Source organism: Cuculus canorus, chromosome 5 (assembly GCF_017976375.1).
Source record: "Cuculus canorus isolate bCucCan1 chromosome 5, bCucCan1.pri, whole genome shotgun sequence".
NCBI classification, from domain to species: Eukaryota; Metazoa; Chordata; class Aves; order Cuculiformes; family Cuculidae; genus Cuculus; species Cuculus canorus.
The window spans coordinates 39,394,299-39,421,614 of record NC_071405.1 but is presented as its reverse complement, the minus strand read 5'-3'; the positions used below and the strand labels follow the sequence as shown (position 1 = coordinate 39,421,614).

At 36.4% G+C, this 27,316-nt stretch overlaps 1 protein-coding gene across 12 annotated transcripts in view; it reads left to right on the top strand.

Annotated features, from left to right (window-relative positions):
• Window positions 1–27,316, top strand: part of SOX6 (SRY-box transcription factor 6) — a 367,281-nt gene that overhangs the window by 35,342 nt on the left and 304,623 nt on the right. For 6 of the 12 annotated variants that reach the window (XM_054067010.1, XM_054067011.1, XM_054067004.1 and 3 more), the window contains exon 2: window positions 15,537–15,607. The gene's annotated coding sequence lies outside the window, so the exon portion shown is untranslated. Of the gene's footprint in view, window positions 1–15,536; window positions 15,608–27,316 lie in introns of those variants that run through there. The other 6 variants (XM_054067005.1, XM_054067007.1, XM_054067006.1 and 3 more) reach the window with 2 other exon arrangements.

Sequence of the window (27,316 nt, the reverse complement as noted above, 5' to 3'; positions counted from 1 at the left end):
GCAGTTATTTCAGGACTGATCCTGTTTTTTGATTCACAATTGTGAAGGCCAAAACATATAGAAATGCACATTATTGTGCATGGGGTTGGCTTGGGATGTTTCTGTTGGGTCCTGTCCCCATGTGGGTAGTAAGAACAGGGCCAGACAAAGTATCTTGCTTGGTTTATATCCACCAGCTTCTCACCTTCATTAGAGTGTAACTGTAGAAACAACCATGCACTGGGCTCACGACTAGCTAGTATGCTTTGCAAAGCTGTTCATTTTTCAGAGCTGGCAACGCAGTCTTAACGTGCTCAAGGAATTCAGGTCTACTATTGCCTCATGTCATTACTTGCTTAGAATGTGCATCAAAAATATGCCAGAATGCATCAATTTTATAAATGATATGCTGCTAGTTTTATTAGAAAATGTAAAGCAAGGACTTAGTTTATACAGATTTCTTTTTTTTCTGTAGTAAGATGGAGATGTTAGAATGTCTCTTTTTTAATATAGACAATAGGCCTAACTACTTAATCTCATAGCAAATGAATCTCCACTGTTTCTATAAAATTAACATGTAATAAAACTGAAGTAACACATTAGTGAATCTGCTCCATTGTGTTTGGCCTTTTCTAGGTGTTGTGAAATTTAAACCAAAACATTATTTCCACTGGCCTGAAAGTACCAACATCTTTCCCTGTGAAAGTTTTTCTGATGTAATAGCAGTTACTCAAGATTCTAGGGTGTAAGTTGAGCAATTTCTCTCTTAATCTTTATGGACTTCCATTTGATTGTTCCTTTTGGGGATGGTGTATTACCATCACATTGTGGTTGCTACATGTCACTGTGATGAAGGTAGTTGAAATAACAGAAACACCCCAGAATGCTTTTGTAAGGCGACAGTGACAATCATCCTTCCTGAAAGGAAATATTTTTGTTCTTTTCACTTATTTGTACAGACTTAAGAAAGCCATGCTGGTGCTCAAAAAAATATGAGAATATGACTTGATGACAGTTTGCTACTTGCTGCAATGTTGTTAGCCATGATAAAATTAAAGTAAAAAAAAACTGTGGGAAAGAAATAAACTGTATTTGTTTTTTTAAACCTCTGCTGTTAGGAAATCTGCTCTGAGATCCTGTATAAAAATAAGGATGTACTTTGCAGTTTCTTTTTGCCAACAGATGAGATATATACTCTTTGGAGTGTCACCCAATGAGAATGGTACTCTTATGGAATCAAATGTTTATTTAATTGCTTGTATACTAGGTTTTGTCTGTCTGTCTGACAGATTTTATCTGAGGGATAAAGACATTTATGATTCCTCAGATTGCCATATGAACTCATAGGTCTCTTCACCAAATTGACTCTCATTTCTCACTTTCATTCATTCCACTACCTTTTGCTGTTCTGTAGATATGTTTTTGTGTGATTACATGTTTTATCTGTCTCTTCTTTGCACTGTACTATTATAATTTCATTAGACTTGTTTCTTCAGAATGTTGTTTTGTTGAGGGACTATCCTTGTAAAGTTACTTGTACTAATAACTTGTGTAATTTCCATCCAAATTTCTTATATAACCTTACCAATATTTTTTTTTGTAAAAAATTGTTTAGTTCTCTATGTCTACAATTATCTAATCTATTATTCTTTCATTATATCAGTCCGATTTCTATTTATGAAAATTTTATAGGTGCAGATCCATGTCCTCATAGGATGATTTTGACTTGAAAATTTGTGTTTCCTGGTTTATATATTATTGCGGTATTTTAAAGTTTTCCATGCCATGTGGAGTGCAGCAGTTTATTTGTTTGCTGTGGAACTTGTAGCTGTCATTTTTTCTACGCTGCACTACTCTAAAAAATATTTACCCGTTGCTTTTTTTCATATATTTTCATTAATTTCAGAGCAGTTGACCCGTTTAGTCCCCAGCCAGATTAATACTATGTATGTTTGATAACTACTTCTTTAGGAGAAACAGTTTTTTCTGTCTAGGGTACTATATAGAGTAAATTTCTTACAATATATGTTCTGATAGGTATGCATCATTTTGTGCCCTCGAAGATGGGGTGCTTGTAGATAAGTGACATTAAATGTAGACCTATCCTCAGAATTCCCCAAAGTAACTGGAATGCCTAGATTTGAGAATTATTGGTCATTGCTTCAGCTGAGCTCTGGTTCGTTTTCATGCTATCCATACTGTCTTGAGAAAACTGAGAATAACTTCATTAATGCATAGAATTTTTCACCTTTTGCCGTAAATTTTACTGGCAAAAATTAGTAAAATAAGTGAATTAGTAAGTCTCTCTTGCAGATTGCCTTTAATGCTCTTGGAAGCACGTTTGATGTTTTCATCATTGTTTCTTTTATGTAGATCTCGTAAACCAAGAGCCAAGAAGATGACTAGTATCTTTCAAGAGTAGTCCATGTTCCTGCCTTCTCATTTTATTTTTCAGACTTTCTTGCATTTAAAGCTGTGCTCATATTAGTACTGTATGTTCAAGCAGTGAAAAAAAAGTGGTGACAGAGTCTGATGTGAAATGTTCTTGATATTGTTCATTGTTCTCCAGTGCAGCATTGCAAAACGGCGTTAGTTCCTTTTGCTTCTAATAGCTTAATTTCTGGTGGATCGTTAGTTTGATTTCAGAGCCAGATATCTCAAAAGAAACTAAGCCTCAAACTTGAGGCAATGCACTTTTCCCCCATTCTGTTAGGTAATGCTCTGGATCATTAACGTTTAGGGGAAGCATAGAATAATAAACTTTTAAGATGTATCTTGTATGTGAAAGTGAGATCCTTAGCTGAAGGTAAAGGTGTTCCTTATTTCTGTTCTGGTAGGACTTCCTAGGATAGAAATCAGATTCTAGTATGTTGAAATTTCCTTTTGAGGCCATGCTTTGGCAAGATGCTGCCTTATTGCTTATAAAATGACTAAAGAGTCTACCAAATGCAAGTGCCAAGACAAAATATGTTCTGTATTTTGGTAATTGCGCAGAAAGAACACCAGATGGTTCTGATGATGAAGCGCTTTGGGTGGGATCACCAAGTTTTAATGGATGGCAAACTCCAAAGGCTTAATTACCAACCTCTCTAGCAGCATACTTTTTATCAGAATAGAAAAGTTATTTTCAGACATAACAAAGAACCACAAATTTCTTTGTGTGTAGCTGATAAACCAAATTTAGCTTCTCTGTAGAAGTATCTGAAACTCAGAATGCTTAGACCTAATTGAAAGGGTGCCAAATTTTGTTTCCAAAGTGGAAAAACTGTATTATGAACAATACTTGGTTTTGCTTGAGTAACTTGCTATTTTCCCAGCATGCTCAGCTTTCACAGTGTGCTGTTAATATATAATTCTCTTACACTATGAACATATCCTATGTTTTGGGTTCAGGTGTATAGTAATTATATTTATTTCCACGTCTGAAGTGGCTGAATAGTGGTCTGTTCTTTTAGGAGATTTTCTCATCGGGGGAATTTGGACAGGCCACATCTAGAGAGTAGAGAAACTAAACAAGTAGCAGGTCACACAGCATATTTTATAACTCCCAGGGTGTTTCTTGATGTAATAAAATAAGTCCATACAAGTTTGAAATGTTGATTGATTTGCTTCTTCAATGTTAAAGTCTGACTTTTAATTTTATTACATATCCTAGCAGTAATTTGTGTGTGGAGGACTTTGTATATTTGAATGAAGTGTTCTGTCTATAACTTCTTTTATATGCTATGTTTGCTAAATCCTAGTGATAGAGAACCTCATTATGTTAGCATTTGCTCCCGTTTTTTACGTAAGAATAGTATTAATCTTGTCTGAAACTGTAGTTGTTATTGTCATTGAAATAATTGAAAATTTTGCTGACTGTGGTGTGGTTATATGGTCAACTTGTTGAAATACATCTTGGTTGAGGCATAGTTGAGAGAATGAGGCCAAGTGTAGCCATTGCTTGTATCATGCAAGTTCTTTGGCTTCTGTAAAACTGGACTGGTGCAACTGTGATGCACTGTGAAATCTGAGTTTTATGAAATGTGAGAATCCTGTTTCTTATGTTGCCATATACAGTGAACAAAACCAGGACCTAACTGGTGATGTTTTTTGACCCTATTATTGTGTCTACAGGAGCCAGGTTTTGAAGATTGTTGGGACTTGCTGTAGAGGACAGCTGTTTTTCCAGTTAGGGAGAAGTATCAAGAAGGGTATCATATGTGATTGATGGGAGACACTCTTGTTGGCATTGAGCCACTTTGTAAATTTTTTTATGTAATTATCTCTTAGTTTTTGTACATGCACTTAAGCAACTTGTGATTAGTTCATCTTAAAATCGAAGTCAGCAGGCTTGCAGAGACAATTCATCTGACTTCTAAGAGTAATGTATTTGTTTAATACTTATAACTTTTAAAATGTTTTGGTAGTATTTATATAGATTTTTGTGAGGATCTACATAGCTTATGCTGGGATTCTGCTGTCTCTTATTCCTTGATTTTTCAAGGGGGTGACTTGCTATTAAGGTGCTGCTTAATCACAAAAGCAACTCCAGTATGTGGTGTCAGTATTAGAAATATGTGTGTTTCATCTCCCTTCTAGATCCTGAAATTATGGTTTGAAAGTTCCAGAAACTTTATGTTGGCACTCAGTACAGAGGAAAATATCATCCAACTGTAGTGTTCTTAAATATTTATTTTCTTGTCAGGTACTTTGTAATGTTTCCAGGTAAAATTTTATAAGTGCACAATATATTCTTGTGGTAGTTAATAATAGTAGTGTCTAACTTTGTGGTGAATTATCAGGTACTGATAATTCAGTATGGTTTTGAAGATTTCTAAGAGATTTCTTACCTCATTGGGGTGACACAATAAAAAACAAAATCCTAGATCCATTGAAATTATACTTATTCTGCAATGAATCGGGTACAGACGGGTTTTAACTCTGCATTCCAGAAATAGTCATGACTTCCCGTGAGATCAGGAGTCCCCAGGCTTCAATATATTTCTTTGAGGGATTGTATTTATTCACACTAAGTAATGTGTCTGTTGGTACTTTGAAATTTAATGTCCTATTAGAACTGTACACTTCTAAGACCCTTCATGGCAATTTCCACAGCACTGAGAACAATGACATCTTGAACGTAGCTGTGACCTGCAGTACTACCCTAATGCACTTAGTTGGAGAGAAAGTAAGTGATTAAGTTATTTGGAAGCAAGGAGTAGTTAGCAATAAAATAACTGAAATTGTAAATATGTAATTGGAACTACAGCTAACAATTACAGTTTATTAAATGAAGTAAGAGAAGAATAAAGATTAATTATTTTATTAAGTGGGAAAAATAATAATTAATGTGATTCCTGTTCTTGACAGTGGCATTGGCTAAGATTTTAAACCTTTTATTATTCGTTGATTTCCTAGAGAGTTTTATTATAAGCTTATTTATACACAAGTAATTAACTTTGCACTGCATTCTGAAGAGTGCAAATGCCAGAAAAAGAGAGCAGAGTCACCTGGAAAAAGAGAAATTTCTAGCTCAAAGAAGCAAAGTATATTTAGCTGAAGTAAAGTAGAGGAATTGGAAAATTTTACCCAAAAAAAAAGCAACCTACATGCTTCATAGTTCCTGGGGAGCAGTTATAACTTGTACTCTAATGATTTCTGATGGATGTTGCTGCAATGTTCATTCTGGTGTTCGTTAAAAAGAAAACAAAGAAAACAACACCCTAAAATTCCACAGCAATAGCTGCTTCATTTAGCACAAGACAGAAACATATTTGATGTACTTTCTAAAGAACTTTCTTTTTAAAGAAACATAAGTAATTCCCTGTATACTTTTCTTTCCACATTCATTTTCTTTTGTTTAGTTAAACTGGTGAGAAGATCCTGTAATGAGACATGTCAGGCTGATGAGTTAATTCTGTAAAACTTTTGGATTTGCTATTCAGTGTTACTAACTTTTTCAGTATGAGATTTTTTTTTTCGAGATCAATATTCCATTTACACTTTTAAAATATCATATGCAAAACACCTAGTAGCCACCCCTCTGGCTGTCAGCTCTTCATTGCTGCCTGTCAGTATCATGCTGAGGGCAGGTGAAGATAGCCTGAGGCTCAAAGATGTTGAGCAATGGTTGTAAATGCCTGGAGATACGGTTTTATATGACTACCTGAAGAGGCTAGGAATCATTTTCATCACATGAAAACCAGAACCCTTACCCCAAACTTGCCTTTACATTTCTAGCTTGGGACAGTCTGTCCTAAAGTGCAGGGTGCCTCTGACTCCAAGATCAACAGTTTAATAATATGTGATCTCCACACACAGTACAAAAAAACCAGGCTATGAACATCAGACTGATCTTTATGGAATGATAGAAAGTAGTGCTTTAGCTTTTTGACATGCTTGACTGTTAGCACCCTTGACTGGGCTTGACATTAATTTGAAGTAGGGATTGTTGTATCGTTTATTTGATGGGCAGTATTGCCTGCAAGGATTTCTATCTATGGTGAACATAGTTCTGATTTCAAAATATCTTGCAGAGGTGAATATTGCGTTAAAAATAGGAAATCAAAATCTTTAGAAGATAGGCAACAAGAACAAGTATTGTTCAAATCACAAAACAGATTTTGACAGAGATGTCATAGCTGAAAATCAGAAGCAACTAGGGCTTCAGCTGGTTAAGTTTCCAAAGCTTGAATTCTTATCAAAGTGATAGCTTTACCATTCAATGTGGATTTCTTTTTCCAGGTACACTATTTCCTTAATTAAACATAATTTTTTGCTTCCTTTATAACTAATGAAGTAGTCATGCTTTGGAAGAGACTGAAAAGAGGATATGAGCTTTTTATTTTGGGGGCCTGTTGAGGTAATGTGGTTCAGCTTTTTCATGTCATTTACTTGTCCAGCAGGTGAAGAGTTTAATGTCTTCAGGACTGATTACTGGAGAGAATCACAGATATAGTGGTCCTTTGGGCAGAACACAAAGCCACATCCTTGCTGGTAGCACTCTGTGCCACACAATGGGTCCACCTAGAGCTGAGAGGGAAGGCTATGTCGGGTCTTACTTTTTTTAAAAGAAAACACTTTAAAAAAGAGCTTAAGCTATACTTACTATGTTTCAGGAAAAAACTGAAACCCTAGACATGTAGTAAGGAGGTTTTGTCCCTCAGGGAATGTGGGAAAGCAGACCTGAAGGCAGACATTCTTAAGGCCTTCTAATTGATTTTTATGTCCTACTTAACTAGCATTGAAAGTCTGAGCTTCTTTAATATGGTACTCTGCAATACAGAACCCCAGTATTTTGTCTGGATTTACACTAGTTTTAATGGGAGCAAGTGTCACACTTGCACTATATTTTAGTACAGCGAACAGATTTGTCAGGAAAAAATGTGAGTTTGTGTACAGCTGACTTAGCTCCTGGCCATTTTTCTTGCAACCTGCTTACATTAAATTGTGAAGGTAAGAGTACATTGTTGCATTTGTCTCCTCCTCCCACCAAAGGTACCAATATCTACTTTTTTTGGTTTTTGTTGTGTAATTGCACCAGCGGTTGACTCTCCGGTTTTCAGGGAATTTTCAAATCCAAGTGCTATATGGTATATTTATGTTGGAATTTTAAATATAGTAATGTCTTCCCAAACACTAGTGTTATTATTGAAATCTAAAATATCAGCTAGACATTTCGCCTGTCTCGCTATTTGTAGCTCTTGGAAATAATGGTAAAACTGGGCTTTCACTGTTAACACTACAGCCTTCTCCCCATTATACATCTCCTTGCTTGAAGGCTTTAGTTTCTTGTTTTAGAGGTTTCTTGTTACTATTTCAAGCCTTCCTTATGCATATGTAGGTATTTCACTATCAGAAAATGTGCCAAGGAGTTTCCATCTGATAAATGTAGCGCAGGTGCAATTTAGTAGGTGTTCAAGTCAAAATCCAGTGGAAGAAGTTAGTGAGGAGGTTTCCTAAACCTTTTGCATGTTTTTGTGTGCAACAGCTTGAGACTTGGAGCAGCAATGACACAAAGCCTCGCATGTTATTTAACTGTTCACATCTCTACATAACTCATGTTGCTTTGCCTAGGAGGAAAAATACAGTTATGTAATTTTAAAAATTTTTTCTTTCCAAAAAGACTGTTTCTTTTCTCAGAGACTATCAGCAACTGTAGATTATATGTATATGTAAATTATATAATAAAATAAATAAATATTAAAAAAATAAAATAAATACGTACCTGTAAATATAGATAGTTGATTTGAATCACAAATCAATGTGATTCCATTCTGTTGTGTAATTGAATTTCAATTTATTCCAATCCAAAACTTATGAGGCTCATTAAAGAGATGTGATTGTGTGCTAGATTACAGTTTGAATAATTTTTTATACTATTTATACTGTCCTTTTTGGTCACATGACTGAGCTGAAAGAACATTCCCTCTTTTAAATAAAGTAAGCCAGTTCTTCAGTAAAATTACTTTAAACATTGGTCTGAGTATAGAAGAGCAGGGAACATGACATCTTATGTATTCAAAAATTAAAAGGAGGCAAAACCTACTAACACAATTTTAATACAGTTCATCAAGAAAAAATACGTCAATGTGGAAGACTAACAGCACTTGGTATATGTGTTGGTCTCGCATAATGCAAATAATTCATAATGATGATATCACATAATAAACAAAACCATTGTTATTTTATGTTAAAGTTGTATCCAGAGAAGCATAGAACCCTTGTGAGATTGTTTTACAGTAGTGCCCCGAGATGATGTTACGGTTGCAAGTCTCTCTGTACACACACAGGAAGAGATTAAAAAGCTGTAATTCCAAATGGAGAAAGTACAGGTGAGGCACCGAGAAAGAGAAGAGGAAAAAAAATCACGAAGTATTATAATGCAGGTGAATGCCAGAGCTGCCTTATCTGTCTTTGCAAGGTTGATTTCAATGGCTGTGTGACACATGTGAGACTCTGAAGAGTGACTCTGTATGCTATATCCTCTGTCCACCTCTCCTTCTCTAAGGGTAGAAAGTAACTTTCCACATACAGTTTGTATTTGTTGGGAAGCTCTCTCTGTATTTGATATATCCTTCTAACATTAGCACATATTGGAAGGGTTTCTGGTATTTGGAACACCACTCGTGCTTCTTGGGGCTTGTAATGCTGTAACTTTTCATTCTGGGCACAATTTGCCTTGTTGTGCCTTCAGCATATGGATTTGTATATGTAAATGCTACAGAAATGTACCTGTTTTGAAACCTTTCTGTTTTATTTCATTCAATCGTATTGATTAGGAATTGCCCATTCCTGTGGCTATTAAAATGGCATGTAGCTCACAAGAAGTTCAGAAGAGTTTTTTGTGTCACAGCTACATCGTGTGAGTGGCAGTGGGCTAGTGCAGGAACTGCTGGGACTACTGAGTCCCTTGATGTGGGAGCAGGGAACCAGCAGTGCTTACAAGCTTGTCCTGGGTGAGTGAGAAGGCTCTTCCTACCTCTAACCCATGAGTTACAACTGGAGTTCCTGCTCTCCTTCTGCCTTCCAGGTAGTGTGGTATATGACTTGTGGTTCTTATCTGCTTGAAAGTATGAGTACAGACCTTATCAGATCTGGAATCCTAGCCCCCTTCCTTTTATATGAAAGAATAAATACAAATTTAGATATTTCTTTCATCTGCACAGTCAATTAGATGTTTTTGGTGTTTTCAAGTGTAATTTTAGTGGCAGGTGTAGTGATACACTTAAATGAATTGGTGGACATGTGCAGTACTTTTTTTTTCATCAAAATCCTTTTTAGTCTTAACCTGATGTTATGCTATGAAGTGTTACAGCCAAAAGACCTTAATTTTGTATTCTTTGTGCAGGTCCTGTAGTGAGTGGATGCTTTATAGATATGCAGACACACAGCAGAGAAACCTTCATGAGCTGTCTGATGAAGACATAATGCAATTTTGCACATGCATGTGCCTTTACAGAGAAAAGCATACAGAGCTCTTATAATCAGTTATATTATCATATAACAGTGCTGCTAGTGGCAGCGCTACTGAATGATAGATATCTTTTTGGGAGAGACAGAGAATTGTCCTGTGAGCCACCCTGTGGGGTTATGCAAAAGAGGTGATGCTTATGGGATTCATTTTTTTTAAGAGGTAGTTTACAGAACCGCCATCTATTGTATTTGTATGTCAACATGCTTTTTGTAGGCAGATGTGAGGTTGCTCTAAACTAAGTCATATAGTTTACATAAGTGTTAACCATACCTAAACTGGATCAGAGTGGGTTTGTGGCCAGTCATCTTGTGAGTGTGGGCACAGTGGGCTCACAGCTCCCTGCAAAACTCTGTGGAGATGTATCCTGGTTTAGGTATTTTTTCGAGCCTCGTTTCTATAATAATGACATCACAGATTCTAGTATGTAGAATTATAAAGCATCACTCTTACAGAAAGAAGAAATAGTAGCTCCTTTTTATGAAAAAAAAGAACTAAGCAGCACAAAGAAACTCTTTTGCTGAAAATTGAGCAGAAAATCTATAACAAAGGCAGTGACTCAGTCCAGAGCTTCGGAGACCAATGCTTACGTTGTATGTGTTGTCGTGTTATTCTTACCTCACCATGATGCAACATGTGTTTTTAAAATGACCAGTGGCCTAACAGGTGGTATGCTCCAAGTTCTCCTTTGACAGATCATTTGGCTGCAATCTCTGTTACAGAGTACAAAAATCCAAATGAGGATCATTGCAGAAGGACTATGCTAAAATGAAAAGCATTAGGGAGAGAACGTTGTGGTTGTTCTGGTTTGGTTGGTGGTTTTTTTTTTCTTCTGTTTTGTTTTATTTTGCTTTTTGTTTTTTGCTAGTGCATGGAAGAAAGGAGACTAAACAGTTTAAGAAACAAGTCAGCAAAGGCAGTAAAATGCAGTCCTGGGCTGTTGAAGAGGAGTGACGCAGGCAAGATAACAGGAATTTTCTTGTAGTTTTTGTAGAAAGTCTCATCTATACCGGTTAATTATTGTGCTTACTTTCCTGCTTCAAAATGATCATGTATGAATTTTTTTTTGTAAGTAAACCATTCTTCACTGAATCACCTTGAAACTGTGCCCTCTACCTCAATTAGGTAAGATTTTCTAAGTATCCAACTCACAGGATCTCTTCATAACCCGCCCACTTAATTTTTGAGATTGTCGTAAAGAACTTAACAGGTCATTAATTTTTTTTTAATTGTGAAGTTTTGCACATTTCAGGGTGTGAAATTGCTGTGTAATTCAGGCTCTAAATGTATAGCTTCATTTCTGTAGTATTCCTTTTTCTCATTTCACATCATACTATAATTCTGAAAATAGAATTTTAACAGTTGTTTAATGGTATGTATTTTAGTCCCAGCAGCCCACAATGATAGGCCACACTCTCAAATGATATAACATGATGCCATGCATTTCACTAAATAACTGCTTCCATTTTTTACTTGCAGGCTTCCTTCATGCTCACTGATGACTGTGCACAGAAAACACAGACTACCTGTAGAGACTCTGTCTTAGAAGAATCAGAATATTTAAATTTAAGATTTTGTAAAATACGTAATTTTTTTCTGCTTTCCAAAAGTGATGAAATCTTATGTTCTGCAAGCTAAAATATCACGGAATTATTAGAGCTGGTAGTGGTTGGGTGAGAAGAGAAGTATTTTATCAGTGACTTTTGGCTATTTATTTGATTCCTAACATTTAGGACGTACAAGATCCTACAGTCATTGACATGATGTATATAACCTGTTTTATGTCTGGTGTTCTCCTAGTGTCAAGATGCATTTGCAAGACAGGCAGAGGCTTAGCTTTTTGTAAAGAGAGGTATTTTGAAAGATTCTTTGAGATTGTTGGATAACTGTACGTTATTCTTAGTCAAGTCAATAAGAGATGGTTAACTTTATTAACCTGGAGACTTTGGGTTAAAATGCTTCTTTTAAGCCAGGTCTGTGACTTCTTGATGTTTGCGGAAATTACTTTGGTCTTATTTTACTTTACCTGACTTTAGGGCACTTTTTCCTATTAAAAAAACTGATCCCAAACAAGCAGACAATCAAAATAATGAAAACTGCAATGATGCTTGCTTTTGAGAAAACCTTTTCATTTAAAATGTAGTCTTTTTCTGGGTTTCTAAAACAGACTTCTTGAGGCAAATAGGGAGATAATCAACCTTTGCTATTTTCATTGAAAGCTGGTTGCCCTTCTATCATTTTGTAAATGTCTGTCTTTTTGGTTTCATGTTTTCATGCTGTTGGCAGTTTGCGTTGTTTGGGTATTTTTTCTACTTTCCAAGACCTGAGAGCCCATGGTGTGTTATATCTGGGTGTTTTCAGCAGGAGGTGTCACAGAAGTATAACCAGTAGCTTCATATAGGTCTGCTGTGTTGTATCTGCTTTTGCCTCAGTTACCTGGCTTGCAGCCATTCTTACACTTGCAGGTTGAAATGCTGATGAGTACCTGAGTGCTGGAGTCACTGGTACACAGATTTAGGTCTTTGCACTGTGTTTTCCTTGGCCTTTGAAAGTTTTGGCAGTTAAACAGAGTGGTAGAAGAAGAAAGTCAACTATACTACAGGAAAACCTTTTTTGTTTGGTTTGTGCTATGTGCTGATTTAAGTGCGAAACATCTTTTTGCAAAGAGCATGGGTCGCTCTTGCAGCTTTATTTTTCTCCTTTCATAGTGGGACTGGGAGAGCCAGTCTTTGATGAGGATGCTAGCAACTTTCCAGACAAGCATCTGAAATACAAGAAATTGCAGTTATTGAGAATGTTTTGAGAGCATTTCAATGGCAAAATATCAGAGTGAAGTTTCTGTTGGGACTTTAATAGATTAAATCGACAGAATACCTTAAAGAAAACTTTGTTCTTGTATCTGTTTATGCAGTAACTATTCACCTGTGTGGTCACCTGGAGTGCACCTCAAGACATCTAAAGTGAAAGTGTAAATGGTTTAAGCTAATAGAATAAGGACTAGACTTCTGAAAGGGTTAGGTCTGTCTTCTCAACATCAGTGGGAACTGGCCTCCAAAACACCTTTAAAACATAATGCAAGTCTTCAACTCATAAAAGAGACAGGTATAAACAGATTACATGAAACAGCCGGGTGACCAGTATAGTATTAGTCCTTGGTCTATTTTATTTGCATAATAAATTTATGTTTAATTGTATGATTGGTATTGGGTAGACCTGATATAAATTTTGTATTAAATTTATGATGTCAGTGTTTGATGGACAGAGAATCTTCTAAGTGGATAAGAAAATAGAGGGGCTTTTCTTGGGTTGAAAAAATTACCTGGAAAGCTAAAAAAGAAAGTGTGAGAGGCTACAGAATACAGGACCACAGGTGTAAAAGATAAAAAAAATATTGTTAGTACCTGCTTCATCTGATTAGGTCATGAGGTTCGCTTTTGTTTATTTTGTGTGTATGTGTTAGCTATATTGTCTGTCTTTTGAGCAAGGGACTCTGCAAGATAAAATGAGTCAAGACAGTAAGAAATAGGTATAATTTTCTTCCATATAAACCACAGGTACCTCAGACTTGAATTTTCATTGTGAATAACTATTTTTGGTTGATTAGATTGTTTAATGCATTTTACTTTTACTCAGGTTGTGTTGGAAGACCCCTGCTGTCACTGAACACTTAATTCTTTGCACTTTTTTATTAAATTTACTAAGGGAATGTGCTTGAAGGAAAAGTCAGTTTTGTATGATATACTACTTACAGCAATCTAGCTCAGATGAGTCCATTTTGAATAGATTGGGCTGTTTGGGGTTGCGTTTTCTCAGTTTTATTTGTTTTCCACCCTGACCACCCACGTCATGGATAAGCTGGCAGCTGACTCCCAGTTCTGAGGTGTTATCTGAGCAACATACGTTCATTTGCTCAAGATCACTGGTTAGCCCTGTTCTCCCTCGCTTGCACTGTTGCCATAAGAATCAAGGCTTCATATACATATTATTCTGCAAAGTATTTTTTTACCAAACTGAACTTTTCTCCTGATAGATTAACAGAGTGCTAAAGCTAAATTTAAAATTTTGTGTATTTAACCTTTCTCCCTAATTGCTTGCCAGAATAAAGGTTTGGTGCTTTGTTCCTAAATTCTCTACATGAGGTGATGTGCATTAAAGTGTATTTATACTCTTTCAGTTTAATTAACTGTGACCTTATGAACCACTGTCCTTGTTTAATTGGTGGCTCCAAAGCACACTAATGGCATAAATCAGCTGATAATGAGATTCAGACTTGCTTTTAAAATATATAATAACACTGCATTGATATAGCAAATGAGATTTGTTGACTCTCTGTTGGTATTACAGGAGAGAAGACACAATTAAATGCATGCTTTCAGGATGGGGGAGGGCTTGGTTGGAATGAATAATATGCAGTTCAGGGTGGGTGTATGAAATAAGGAGGATATTCTACATCAAGATAAGTTTGGTATTCTCTCCTTGTCTCTAGGCACTGCACAGTACTGGCTGGTGCACTTTAGGATACAGAAATGTTGTGGGAAGGTGTTTCTTAAAGATTACTGGAGGCTAACAAAAATGATGATTTCATCTTAAATATAGTTACATGTTTTTAAACTGAGCTTACACCCACTCTTTTATGAGCTGCAAATTAATCAGATAGCTCCCAGAGAACAAAAAGGTTTTGACCTAAACTAGTTGCCCAGGCTCCATGACTATTTTCAGTTTAATGTTACCCATATCCATCCTCACATTTTGGAAAGAAAACAAGAGCTGTGCAACAAAGTTTCTTTGTTTTCTTAAGAACTAAAAATGTGCTGTATGTAGACCAAACAATAAAAATAAACTACTGAACTACCTTCTAATGCATGGGGGTTCAGGAGAGAGGAAACCATGGATATTTAGAGGCATAAAGTGAGTCATTGTGCTAGTTAAAGAATTTTATAAGGCCAGCTCTGTGGGTTTGAGTTGCATCTGTTACCTTTCCAGCTAGAACTGAGGGGTATGCAGGAAAAAGAATGTTGGATTTAATCATGCGTTATAGTGAATGCATTGTACTTAGGCTAAGCTTCTAACTGGGATATAGACTGTAGGAGAACAAAATTGTTAGTCTGTCTTTCTGTATGAATTTTGCCTTAGGTGGGTTCCAGTTAAACACACAAGTTAAATAATATTATTTTACACCAGTTAGGCTGCAAAATACCGTTAATAAAATACTTAAAAAAAAGTAATGAATGTTCAGTAACACTTCAACAAAAAACAAGGAAAAAAGGGAACAAAAAACCCCACCACCTCCCCCCCCCCCAGCTATTTTCCTTATTAAAAGATAACCGTGCTTGCTTTTATGATAGTTCTTAGAAGCTGTAATGGACTGGGTTGCTATGGTGTGAGATGCAGAACAATGAAATAATTGTTTCTCCTGGTATTGGCTTCCTGGAAACAAATTCTGTGTAAATTACTTGGCTGAAATAGTGGTAACAGTCTAGTGTGCTGTTTTATTTAGTTCGTAGTTAAAAATCATGACTAGTATTTAATAACAAAATAGTAACATTTATCGGTTCAGAGTTTTCTTTTGTTTAAACTTCTTTTTTCCCTTTTATGTTTTCAGGTCAGTTTCATGAATTCAAAAGCAACTTACCAGTGATTTCTGGGAGCTGGGGCTGATTTTCTTGTGTATTTGTAAGTATTTATGGATTAGTTTTCCTGTTACCTACATCTTTCTAATACTCTTTAAACTTGAAGAATGAAAGCTATTTTAAAATGTCGTTGTCATATCACAGTTTTAGAATGTTCTTTTATTAAGAAATTGATCTAAATACTTATAAACTTTTTGTAGCCATTTTGCTATCAACTTACACTTCAGCTGTTCAGAAGGGCTGCAGGGGCTTGAGCTAACAGTGAATACTCCTGTTATGTCAGGCTTTCTTTTGGCTTTCATAATAATGATGAAAGGACAGCGTTGCTTACAGTAACGTGTCGGTTATGACACTTGCTGATGGTAGCAATGCATCCTGCTGTTGTGATGAAAATTATTTCATGAACTGAATTGGGGCTGTGATTCAAGACTGACGGGACTCTTAGAGGAAGCACGACATGGGTTTTTGAGGAAACACTAGGACGACCAGTATCTGCTGAACTGGATATGTATTTTTATATACCCTGGAGAAAGCTGGCCTTTATGGTTGCAGCAAAATGACTGAAGCTGTAGTCATTTAGGCCAAGTCCTAAGAATGTGTTTTAACATATGCCCAAGTTCAAATAACGCAAATGGGACTTGGCCTATGCATAAACATCTTGAGAAAGGGAAAGTTAGAGGAGAGAATCTGGGAGGGAGATAGTTGTTTTCACAATGAAGAGAAAGCTTTCAGGTTTGCTATTTTGGATAGTCCTCAGCTTTAGTCGAGTATAATAAGGAAAATCTAATGGGACTTAGACTTGGCATGATATAAGTTATTGCAGTACCTCTTGTACATGTAGTATAAATGAAACCAATCTATGCAGCTTGTTCTCTTAAGTCACAAATATAGTTTATGAATAAATATTTATTCAATCGTTTGTGGAAAAGATGTTCACAAAAATACATCAAGGAAAAAAATAGCTGGTTCTCCTCTCAGTATGGAAATGTGTTCAATTTGTACTAACCCTTCCTCTTTACAAATGTTTATTTTCATATATGGTTTTGCTATTATGTCTTCAATTTCCTTCATTTACAGGTCAGCATCTTTTCAATGAGCATTGTCAGTCATATTTAAAGAAAATGTTCTTATCAAATAAATAAACAATTTTTTAGAAGTATTACCATTGAAAAATAGTTCTGAAAAGGCCATATGAAGTGATTACTGAATTGAGAGTGAGGAATTTGTTGCAAGTCTTCCTGGTTTGCCACAGTATGTTTTTTTTTCCAAGTAACCAGTTAGGCTTTCTTTACTTCATTTTTCTCATCTATAAATGGAAGTAGTAACATATAAGTCAATGCAAACAGGATCTCTTTATGCTTCAATGTGGAGTATAATTTCTACTCAAAGCAAAGGAATAAATGCAATGGCAGATTTGTGGTGAGCCTCTTTGTGTGTACCAGGCGGACTGGATGAGTACCTTTGAGTATTGTCTAATTCACGTTCATGCAGTATCATGAACATATAAAGTCCTGCTTTTCTTGATTGACAATGACAGAAAGCTGTGGTAAGCAAAATTGGCATAAGAGGTATTTTGAAAACAATGTGTTTAGGTCAATGAAGAAAGTACTTAAGCTTTAATAAGAAAAATGAGTGGTTGTTATCACATAACTGTACGCTGGCTTTTGCAGAAAAAGTTGTTGATACAGTTCAGACACCTAAAAGTATTGTGACTGTGAGAGCTGGAACATGGTTTAGTAGCCTTACCAATGAAGCTAAGTAAATGACTATACAAAACGACTCTACAAACTGAACCACAATCTAGTCTTCTGTTGGTATTCTCTGCAACTTTGAGTTCAGTACATTGACAAGAATATCCAGAGAAGATGACACTATGGCTGGCTGTTCTTGTTCTCTGGCTAAAGCACTAACTTTGTTATTTAGAACCATACATACAGGAGCATATGCAAATTTTGAGTTCATGTAAAATAAAAGTAAAACACAGTATGTACAACTGATTAATTGATCTTGGTGTTTCTTCACATACTGAAAACAGGATTGAAGTATATATTCTATAGTAATACAGGTTTAGAACATGTCTGTTGTACCCCTCTGAACTTGCAAATACTCTGTTCGTAGTATACATCAGTTCAGCCGAGGCAGACTCTTATTCAGTAACAGTAAAAGGTACAGTGTCATAAATTTCCACTGTCCTCTATAGACTGATAGGATGGGTTGTTACCTCAAGTATCTTTCAATTTAAAGGCTTGATTTCTGCAAATATTTATTCACGTGAGGTGACTGTGGAAGCTGAGGAAATCAGGACCAGGACCTGAGGCTGAACAAACAAGCCCTGAGCAAATGATACCATATAAGACAGGAGCTTTGGGAGCTGGCGTGGAAGACAAAGTTTGCATATATAAGGAGTTTTGAGAAGATTCAATTCTAAGAGCATTCAATAAAACACTAAAAAGAAGTGTATAACTTTGTCATGTTATGCTGTAATATTTAGGCATATTTTTATAGTGTGTTTGTTTGATCTGTACTCCAAAGGGAAGCAGAGTAGATCAGTGCTAGGAAGACTGATCTTTGAAACTGTATATTTGTTACGCAGGAATACAGTAAGATCAGCTAAATGCTGCTATAGTTCTATACCAAAGCTATTTCAACCAGGGGCTATAATAACTTTTTCCTCAAATTTTTTAAAGTTTTGTCATAGGTGTATTCTACTCTAACGTGTAATTACTTGGATCATCCAGTTCAGACAACTTTTTTTTTTTTGTTTTGTTTGTCGTACTTGGCTAGTTTTGTTCAGAGAAAACAGGATTGATGATTCATGCAAAAGTAAATTTCATGGAAAATGTGACATTTGTGCTTTTGTGTTATGCCCACTGAATAATTGTCCTAACTAAAGGTTACCTTTTTCAAGAATGTGGTCTTAACATGATTTAACTTATTTAATTGTTCTTCTCCAGTAGGTATATCCAGAAGTAAACTGTAATAGTTATTTAAAGTTACAAGATGGCAAAATAACTGTCCTCTAATAACAGCTTTTACAACAAATTTTACTTGTGCATCAGAAATTAGAAACCTTTTCACTAGCCCTTCAGTTTCTGTGTAAACATTTTATTGTGACTTGACTACAAAGTGAAAACACTGACAGAGAGGAAAAAAAACCTCTGAAATGAATGGTGTTAGAGCCGAGGAAACTTCAGTGTCTTGTGAGAACAGCTCCTCAGTGAAAAGCCTGTATTGAAAATAGAGTGAAAATAATATAATTGGATTTGAGACTAAAATCAAATTGCTTTAAATATAAACAGCAGCAATTTTTTTCAAAGAAGTTTAAAAACAAAACCAGAAATACTTCAAGAATACACATGCACACACATTAGAAGACAACAAAACTGGTATTGTGTGTAGGTAAACTTCATCTTTTCAAATGTTTATTTCAGTCAGCACATCATCAAGGACTATGCTTTACTTCAAACTCAATATTTTATAATCCATCTTATTTTTAAGGCAATTTTTATAGTTTTTGGGGTTAATTTGGAGTGGTTCTGTTTAAAACTTAAGAAGTGTGTTTATTTATACCATTTGACCGAATAGATTTGTGCTTTTTATTTGTACTAGCTTATTTAAAACGTGAAAACTATTAAACTGTGAATATTTACATGATAAAGTCAAAGAAGGCACAGCTTATTTGGAGCAAGAGAAGACATATGTGGCTTTGGCATGATTTACTGTTATGGGTTTAATTGTTAACATCTGATGTTCTACTGAATTGCAGTTAATTTATCTGGGAAAATATAGTGTCTACTTTCTAGAAAAAGCAATATGCTGAACTCAGTTCTTAAAGTTGATCTCCATTTTTCTTTTCATAAGATATATTTGTTCATTAGCATTTTGGTCAAGGAGATATTTCTCAGTTTATCATTTAACTCTTTATAGAAAGAGCCGATTCTTTCAAAAGTCACATGAAGAAAATAAAGTGATGCCTTACTAGATGTTCTGTTTGCTGCTACCTCCATACTTCTTCCGCACGCGTGTGTTGGAAGTATCAGAGGTCTTTGTCCTCTTCTGTCTACTTTCCTGCTAACATTTGTGACATAACAGTGTAAAATGATGTGGTTGTACCATGAAGTAGTTCTGTAACAATTTGAAGCTCTGTTTTCCAGGGATTTTTTAGAAATGTTGAATGTAAAATATGTTTCTGATGGAACACTATCTTACCATTTTTATGCAACGTTTGCACTATAGCAGCACACAAATTTTCTAATAAGAAACAGAGTTCCGGTATATAATGTGAGGTATAAAAAAATGTAACAGCAATGCACCTGCCTTGAAGAGTTCCTTATCTGAGGAAGCTTCTCTAAATACACATATTTTAGATACACTTAAGAGAGAGTAAGTTGAGTAGAGACAAAATGGAAGGGGAGAGGGCATTTCTTTATGCTTGATTAATACCTGGTGCCTAGACATCAAAGCACATTTGCCAGTATGGGCCTGAAGGAAAGCATAGTTGCATCCATCCAGAGCTTTGTAGCTGTACCTGAAGAGAGGAAGGTGTGAAAAACAGATTGGAGGAGAGCGAAAGGTGACTGCGATTAATCAGCTGAGAGCAGGACAGAAGTCCAGTCAAACCTACAAGAAGTTCTCTTTGTTTTTTACTATGTGAAGTTCTCTTTCCTCACTCTGTGCTTCTAACAGATGTCTGATGGACTCTGTGTGAATTTTTCTGAAGCTGTGTGGTCATGGGAGGTAACTTAGGGACTTCTAGTTCTAATAGAAACAGTTTTCTGTTGCGTGGTGCTGGCACAGAAGCCTGTTCCTGTCTGAGTTCCCTTTACCTCCTGAGTGCAGCCTACATTATTTTGGCTGCTTTGCTGTTGACTGTTCAGACTGTTTCTTGTTAGTAAGTAAATAAATTAACAGATTTACAGAATGCTTATTCTGTGGAAGCAATAGGCATTGTATTCATTTCAGCCAGTTTTTCTTAGGATGAGTAAATAGTGTACTTAAGTTACTTCTAGGATTTTTATATTTAACATAGCACAGAAATTTCTTCGTGTCTTTTTGAGAAATGAAATGTATGCCACAAGAGAAAAGATATAAAATAACAGTTTTCCTTCACATAAACCCAAAGGGTTTCATGCTATAAGACTCTTTAGCACTTAGTAAAATGAGAACACCACTGAGGGTGAGAGTGCTATCCAACCAACTTCTGACACACTGCACAAAGACATATGTGATCTTTGCTTACATTTTGATAAAGTTGAACCATTTAGCGAAGCTGCTGCTAGAAATGCTTTTTGAAAGGATTGTCATGCTCTGGATGTAGATGAGGACCTCCTTACCCTACTGCTGCTCCATATGTGTGCTGGATGAGATCCGTGTAATGCACTAGATCCGTCTGCTGTCTAAAACATTCTTTGCAAAAGTACTAAGCAATAAAATCAAAATCCTCATCCAAACAATTCTGTATGCTGTTGAAGTTACAGAGTGCTTGGGAGAGAGGAATCTATTAGGAAACATTTGTGCTAAGACTCTGAATTTAGAGCATGGAAGCAAAGTATTTGTACAAGTCTATACCTGGACAAAGTTGTATAGGTTTTCTGTGAGTGATTGACATTTGCAGATCCAAAACATTTTTAGAAGAAATGATCATTCATCACAAACCCAAAGCCTCAGGTCACTTAATAACTACAATGGAGGATCTTAGAAAAGCTGTTAAGGAATTTTTCTTTAAAACACGCTACAAGTGGTAAATAATATACAATATTTCTCAATCTACATAAATTGCACAAAGGATTTCTTATTCAATAGCATGGATGAACAATACCAACAGCTGATGTCAGCATTAACTTTTCACATCATATTGCGTGAAAGGGTGAGGGTTATAAAGTATCCACAGACAACTTCATTTTCTCTCCATCTTCCTCATGCACATATACCAGTGACTGTTTGATTCATTTATTGACATAAAACAGAATTGCTTAGAACTAATCTCTCATTCATCATGATCACAGTTACAAGAGAGTGTGGGATAAGAGGTTAACTGCTTGCTAGATGCATCAAGATCTTTAGTATATAGCAAATATAGATAGAAATCAAAAAATTGACTGTTGAAAGTAAAATGTAGGTGTTAATAGCTAAATAAAATAACAGCTAAAGACTGTACTGTAAAATACTTTCATTTCTATAGTTAATTAAAAAGAGCTGATCAAAGTGAAGCCTCGATTAAAAATATTACTTTAAGATATTAAAGATAAGATAGAACACGTGTCAATTTTAAAAATCACTGAGTATTTTTAAAATTAATTTTGCATGTGTGATTTTTTTTTCTTTGCATCCTGGCAGCATATTCCCTAATAATTAAAATATAAATAATGTGAAAATTTTTCTTTTTTTTTACTTTTAGTAGTTTAAATTAATGCACAGTGATGATGAATTAATATTTTGCAATATCTACATTTAACAAGTCATTGAAAAAAATCAGTTTGACCTAACTGGGAGCAGCTTCTGTTCTCAATATGTATGTGTGATAGATTCAGTACTGTGCATTATAAAATATTAAAAGACTACACTTAATTGTGTAAATACCATCTTATCTTTATGGGTTTATTAGAGATTACTGTATAATCCTGGCTCTGAAACTTAGTCTGAAAGATGCTCCCTGCTGGAGCTGAAAAGCCCCAGGGAGTAATTAATCCAATTCTCTGATGCTGAAACAAATCAGGTTACATGACTTTTTGAAGTTTTCACCTCTCTCTTCCACTTTCCCCGGTGAAACAGTTCGCAAAATGTAAGACTTCATTCAAAGTTCTTAATTTCAGTATAGAAAGAAATGTTTGATTTAGAAAGGGAGATATTCTTTGTCTGGAAATGGGCAGCAGTGAGAGTTGGACTGAGATGTTTGGTCCAGTAGAAGATCAAAAATAGTGTAGGGCACCAGAGTAGGGATGGATGACTCGCTAGAAAACTAGTGTGTATATGGTATTCCTACTGGTTAGGTATCAATTTTCGACTCAAATGCACTAGTACTCAATATATAAAAGTTTTCTTTTAAAGAAATAACTAGTCACTGGTATTAACATGGAACTGCAGTTAGATCTGCTGAAGTTATAAGAGCCAACCACAGGAATCTGAAGCCAAGCTTAGCATGATGAAAGTGAAGCAAAAATTTCACTTCCCAAAACCTCATAACTAGCTACCTAAAACTTGAGAGGTGCTCCTACAGCAGGCACAAGGCATCAGAGATGTAGTTAACTTCAGAGTAGGTGATAACGCTGCCTTGATCCTGTTTCAGCATAAGAAGTTTTATAGACTAAATCAGGCTCATGATTAGCCAAGCCATCAATGGAAAGTCGGCAGCCCTTTGCATTTCAGAGGCAACTGAAAATCTTACAGAATGCACCTGGTTTATTAAACAATTCTGTGAAGTTCATTGAACTCGATTTTTTTTCTCTTGCATTTCACAGATATTTTTTAGACTTGAGCACCCTATCTTAATAGAACATGCACTATTGATTTATATAAAGATGTGCTATTTTCTTTTTTCTTGTTATATCCTCAGGATTTGTTTGTACTATTGATATTTTATTTCATTGTTCCATTTTTACCAAGTGATTATAGTTTGTATAAAACCCAGCAATGAAATTAAGTAGTTGAAATTATTCTTTCTAAGATGTAAAGTTCTGCACCTGTCAACAGTATCTTTCTTGTCACTTTACTACTTCTTAACCCAGTATTTTTAAGGTATGGTTAGAAAGTCTTAGTTTTATGGTACATTTCTTCCTTCAAATCATGATGCAGATTTTAATATAAACTTTTGAAAGGCCATTTCCCCTACAACCATATTAAATCTACCTCCTGCTCTGTATCCACTAAAAAACAATTACTTATTAGAACTCTCTTATCCTACCTTGCTTGGGCAAGTTTTATTCATTGCTAAGTTATTGGCCTTTTAAAATTGACTATGTATTAAATAGCATCCCACTCAAGCAAACAGTCCTTATTCTTCCTTACTGTGTTCATTACATCCTGACAGTATATCTATGTTTGTAAGAAGTGTGAGTGGAAAAAAAATCTTTTGCCCAGAGATTTTTTTTGGCACAAACTGAGGTATATTCGCTTACCTCTGAAATACTAAGTATTGGTTGCTGCCCACTCCAAGATTCTTCTGCTCCATTATGGAAACCTAATATGTTCTTAAATCTCCATGTCTTGAAATATGATCAAGGAACAAACAGGCTGTGTTTCTGATCCTTTACAGTTCCATTCCTAGATGATCACAGCTAGGAAGTGACTGTTACTACTGTTTCTGTGTATAACTTTTCTGTAAGTTAGTTACTTGATTTTCAGTCTCATGTTCTTAAAGATTTTTTTATGGAAGTAACGGTAACTTTTAGAGAATGATGAGAAGAACATAATATGTACATTTTATTATCTTTTTGCTGTATGCCTCAAAATAGCTGCAAGACCTGTCTAATCTTATTATAGACTCCTACATGAAATAACATATGCATCCTCCTCATAGGCCAATTTACTTGAATAATTATATAATTATTAAACAAAATATGATAATAATTTTAACCTTCCTGCTACTTAACACCCCCCCATACTCCCCCCTCCCAAAAAAAAAAAAAATTATGCATTCTGTTTGCCACAGTTTGCATGATAGATTTGTTTTGGGTTGTGCAATACTCAGCAACAAACTATAACAACAATCGATGTTCTGTCCTGTTAGTCAGAGCTTATGCATTCAAAGAGTGTGGTTTTTTTAAGGCCACATAGATTCTTCTACTTTACTCAAGGAAAAATGCTGGCCTTTCTCCTCCCTGCTTTTATCTCTGGTAGTTTGTTTCTGTATATGAATAAACTCCTTCATTCTTACAAAGCAGCCTTCCACTTGAGATGGCTGTTGTTCATGGGTTTTTCCTTACCCATCCACCTGCCATTAACTATTTGATTACCACTTGAAATACTTCATCACTGAAATTCAAACTCATTGTCCTGTGGCCATTGTTGCTTAGAAGAACACCCATGCTTGCTTCCTACACAAACACACACACACGTATTAATAATTGAGTGGGACTCCTCCTCCTCTGTACTCCAGAAGGAGCTGCTCCAAAAAGAAGCCATTTATAGTATCAATAAACTGCTTCTCCAAACCATGTACAGATGTGTTATTCAACCAGTTAATATTGGGGTAGTTAAAATCACCCATTATTATTTTTCTGGCAGATTTTGCCACTTCATTAATATCTTTCAACATACTGAGTTGCTTGGCTGTTCCTTCTTTTACATGGCTTATATCATATCATGCCATCGCAGCATATTCTGTAGTTTCGAGTTAATTGCCCAATTAACAGTGGTATTCATGAAGTGCTAGGAAAATTCCACAACTAATGATTTGGACAATTTCAAAATAGGTTGGTATTTCATAGTTTAAAATGTCAAACATGCCAATAGCTGCAAGCTTAAGACTGTGCAGGCTTAGAACCCAGTAGCTCAGAAATTCTGTACTGCAAAAATTATAATCCAACCATCAGAAAACAGTTTCCCAGGCCCCGGTATTTCCATGTAGGGAACTTCTCTGCTACTTTAATTTCTTCTTAGACTGGTGAGGTGGAAGTATGAAATCAACCTCCTCAGGTTCTCTGTATTTTTTGGGAATGAGGAATAAATACCTTCTGGCAGCGTTGAATGTGTCCTTACCCCAACCTGGCCCCAGATGATGTTTATGGCAGCACTGGGGAATAGATGGTTGTGAATATGCATACAAGATATGTGAATATGCTCAGGAAAATGGAGGTGCGAGTGCCTGGAAGGTTGGAGGATTTGCTATAGGACTTGGTACTTTTCTTTCCCATTGCCTGGATTAGGTAGGGATATTAACAATACATAGTTAGCTTTGATGGGCCATTGTTCCCAGATGCAACTGAGAGTTGCCAATAGACTCTCTAGGCAGTGATCTCATTTTTTGTTTTGTCTCGCCAGCTGCCATGCAGTGATGCCAGGGGATACTCTGTCTACCCTTTTTGCCTTTTCTCAATACCTTCTGTGCCATTTATGAGTTGTAGGACTGCAGTGATGCTATGGACTTAGTCTGCATAGTTTGGGGATAGGCTGGAACTGTGAAGTAATTTCACTGTCATTGTCCAAGAAAGAAATCATTTATTTCAGTGTTGACATTCAGGGTCAGAAGTATGGGTACAGAAAGGAGGTAGTCCAATTCCTCAAAGCTAAAGGATCACAGACTCAAGGCTTATTTCTAGCATTTTACAGTATTAGAATATTTTGAATTTTCCTATTTCTCCAGGCTATTGAGACCGTATTGGTGGTCTAAGGCAAACTGCTCCAAGGTATATACGTATATGATGAAGATCTTAATCCAGCAGGGTCCTTTAAGTACTTTGAGGTATTTCATTGTAATTGACAGGACTTTGCTGGAGTTAGTCTTGTGGATACTGAGATCTTTGCTGGGACGGTACTGAGGGAACTAGTGAAGGTGCTCACCAAACCCCTCTCCGTCACTGAGCAGCAGTCCTGGCTGACTGGGGAAGTTCCACTTGACTGGAGGTTGGCAAATGTTATGCCCATTTACAAGAAGTGTTGGAGGTAGGATCCGGGGAACTAAAAGCCAGTCAGTCTGACCTCTGTGCCGAGGAAGGTCATGGAACAGGTCATCTTGAGTGGTATCACACAGCACAACTGGGTGATCAGGCCCATTCACCGTGGATTTATGAAAGGCAGGTCCTGCCAATCTAACGTGATCACCTTCTATGTCAAGATTAATGGATGAGGGAAAGGCTGTGGATGTAGCGTACTTGGACATTAGTAAAGTCTTTGACACTTTCTCACAGTATTCTACTTGAGAAACTGGCTTTTCTCAACATGGGCAGGTGTATCCTGTGCTGGGTTAAAAACTGGTCGGATGGCTGGGCCCAAAGAGTTGTGGTAAACAGAGATAAACCCAGCTGGAGGCCGGTCACAGTGCTGGGTCCAGTTCAATATCTTTATCAGTGATCTAGATGGGAAGATTGAATGTATCCTTAGTAAGTTTATGGATGACTCTAAGCTGGGAGGAAGTGTTGATCTGCTGGAGGGTAGGAAGGCTCTGCAAAGGGATCTCAACAGGCTGGATCGATGGGCTGAGACCAATGGGATGAGGTTTAACAAGGCCAAGTGTAGAGTCCTGCACTTGGAGCATAACAACCCTGTGCAGTGCTAGATGCTTGGCGAAGAGTGGATGGAAAGCTGCCTGGCAGAGAAAGACCTGGGGATGTTGGTTGACAGCCAGCTGAAGAATATGAGTCAGCTGTGTGCCCAGGTGGCCAAGAAGGCAAATAGCACCTTGGCTTGTATCAGGAACACCGTGGCCAGCAGGACCAGAAAAGTCATTCTGCCCCATACTCAGTACTGGTGAGGCCGTACCTTCAATACTGAATTCAGTTTTGGGCCCTTCACTGTAAGAAACATATTTAAGGTGCTGGAGTGTGTCCAGAGAAGGGCAGTGAAGCTGGTAAAGCGGCTGGAGAACAAGTCTTATGAGGAGCAATTAAGGGAGCTGGGGTTGTTTAGCCCGGAGGAAATGAGGCTGAGGGGAGACATTATCACTGTCTACAACTGCCTGAAAGGAGGGTGTAGAGAGGTGGGTGTTGGTCTTCTAGGTGATAGGACGAGAAGGAATGGCCTCAAGTGGTGACAGGGAAAGTTCAGATTAGACATTAGCAAAATTTCTTCACCCAAAGGGTTATTGGGCACTTGGAAC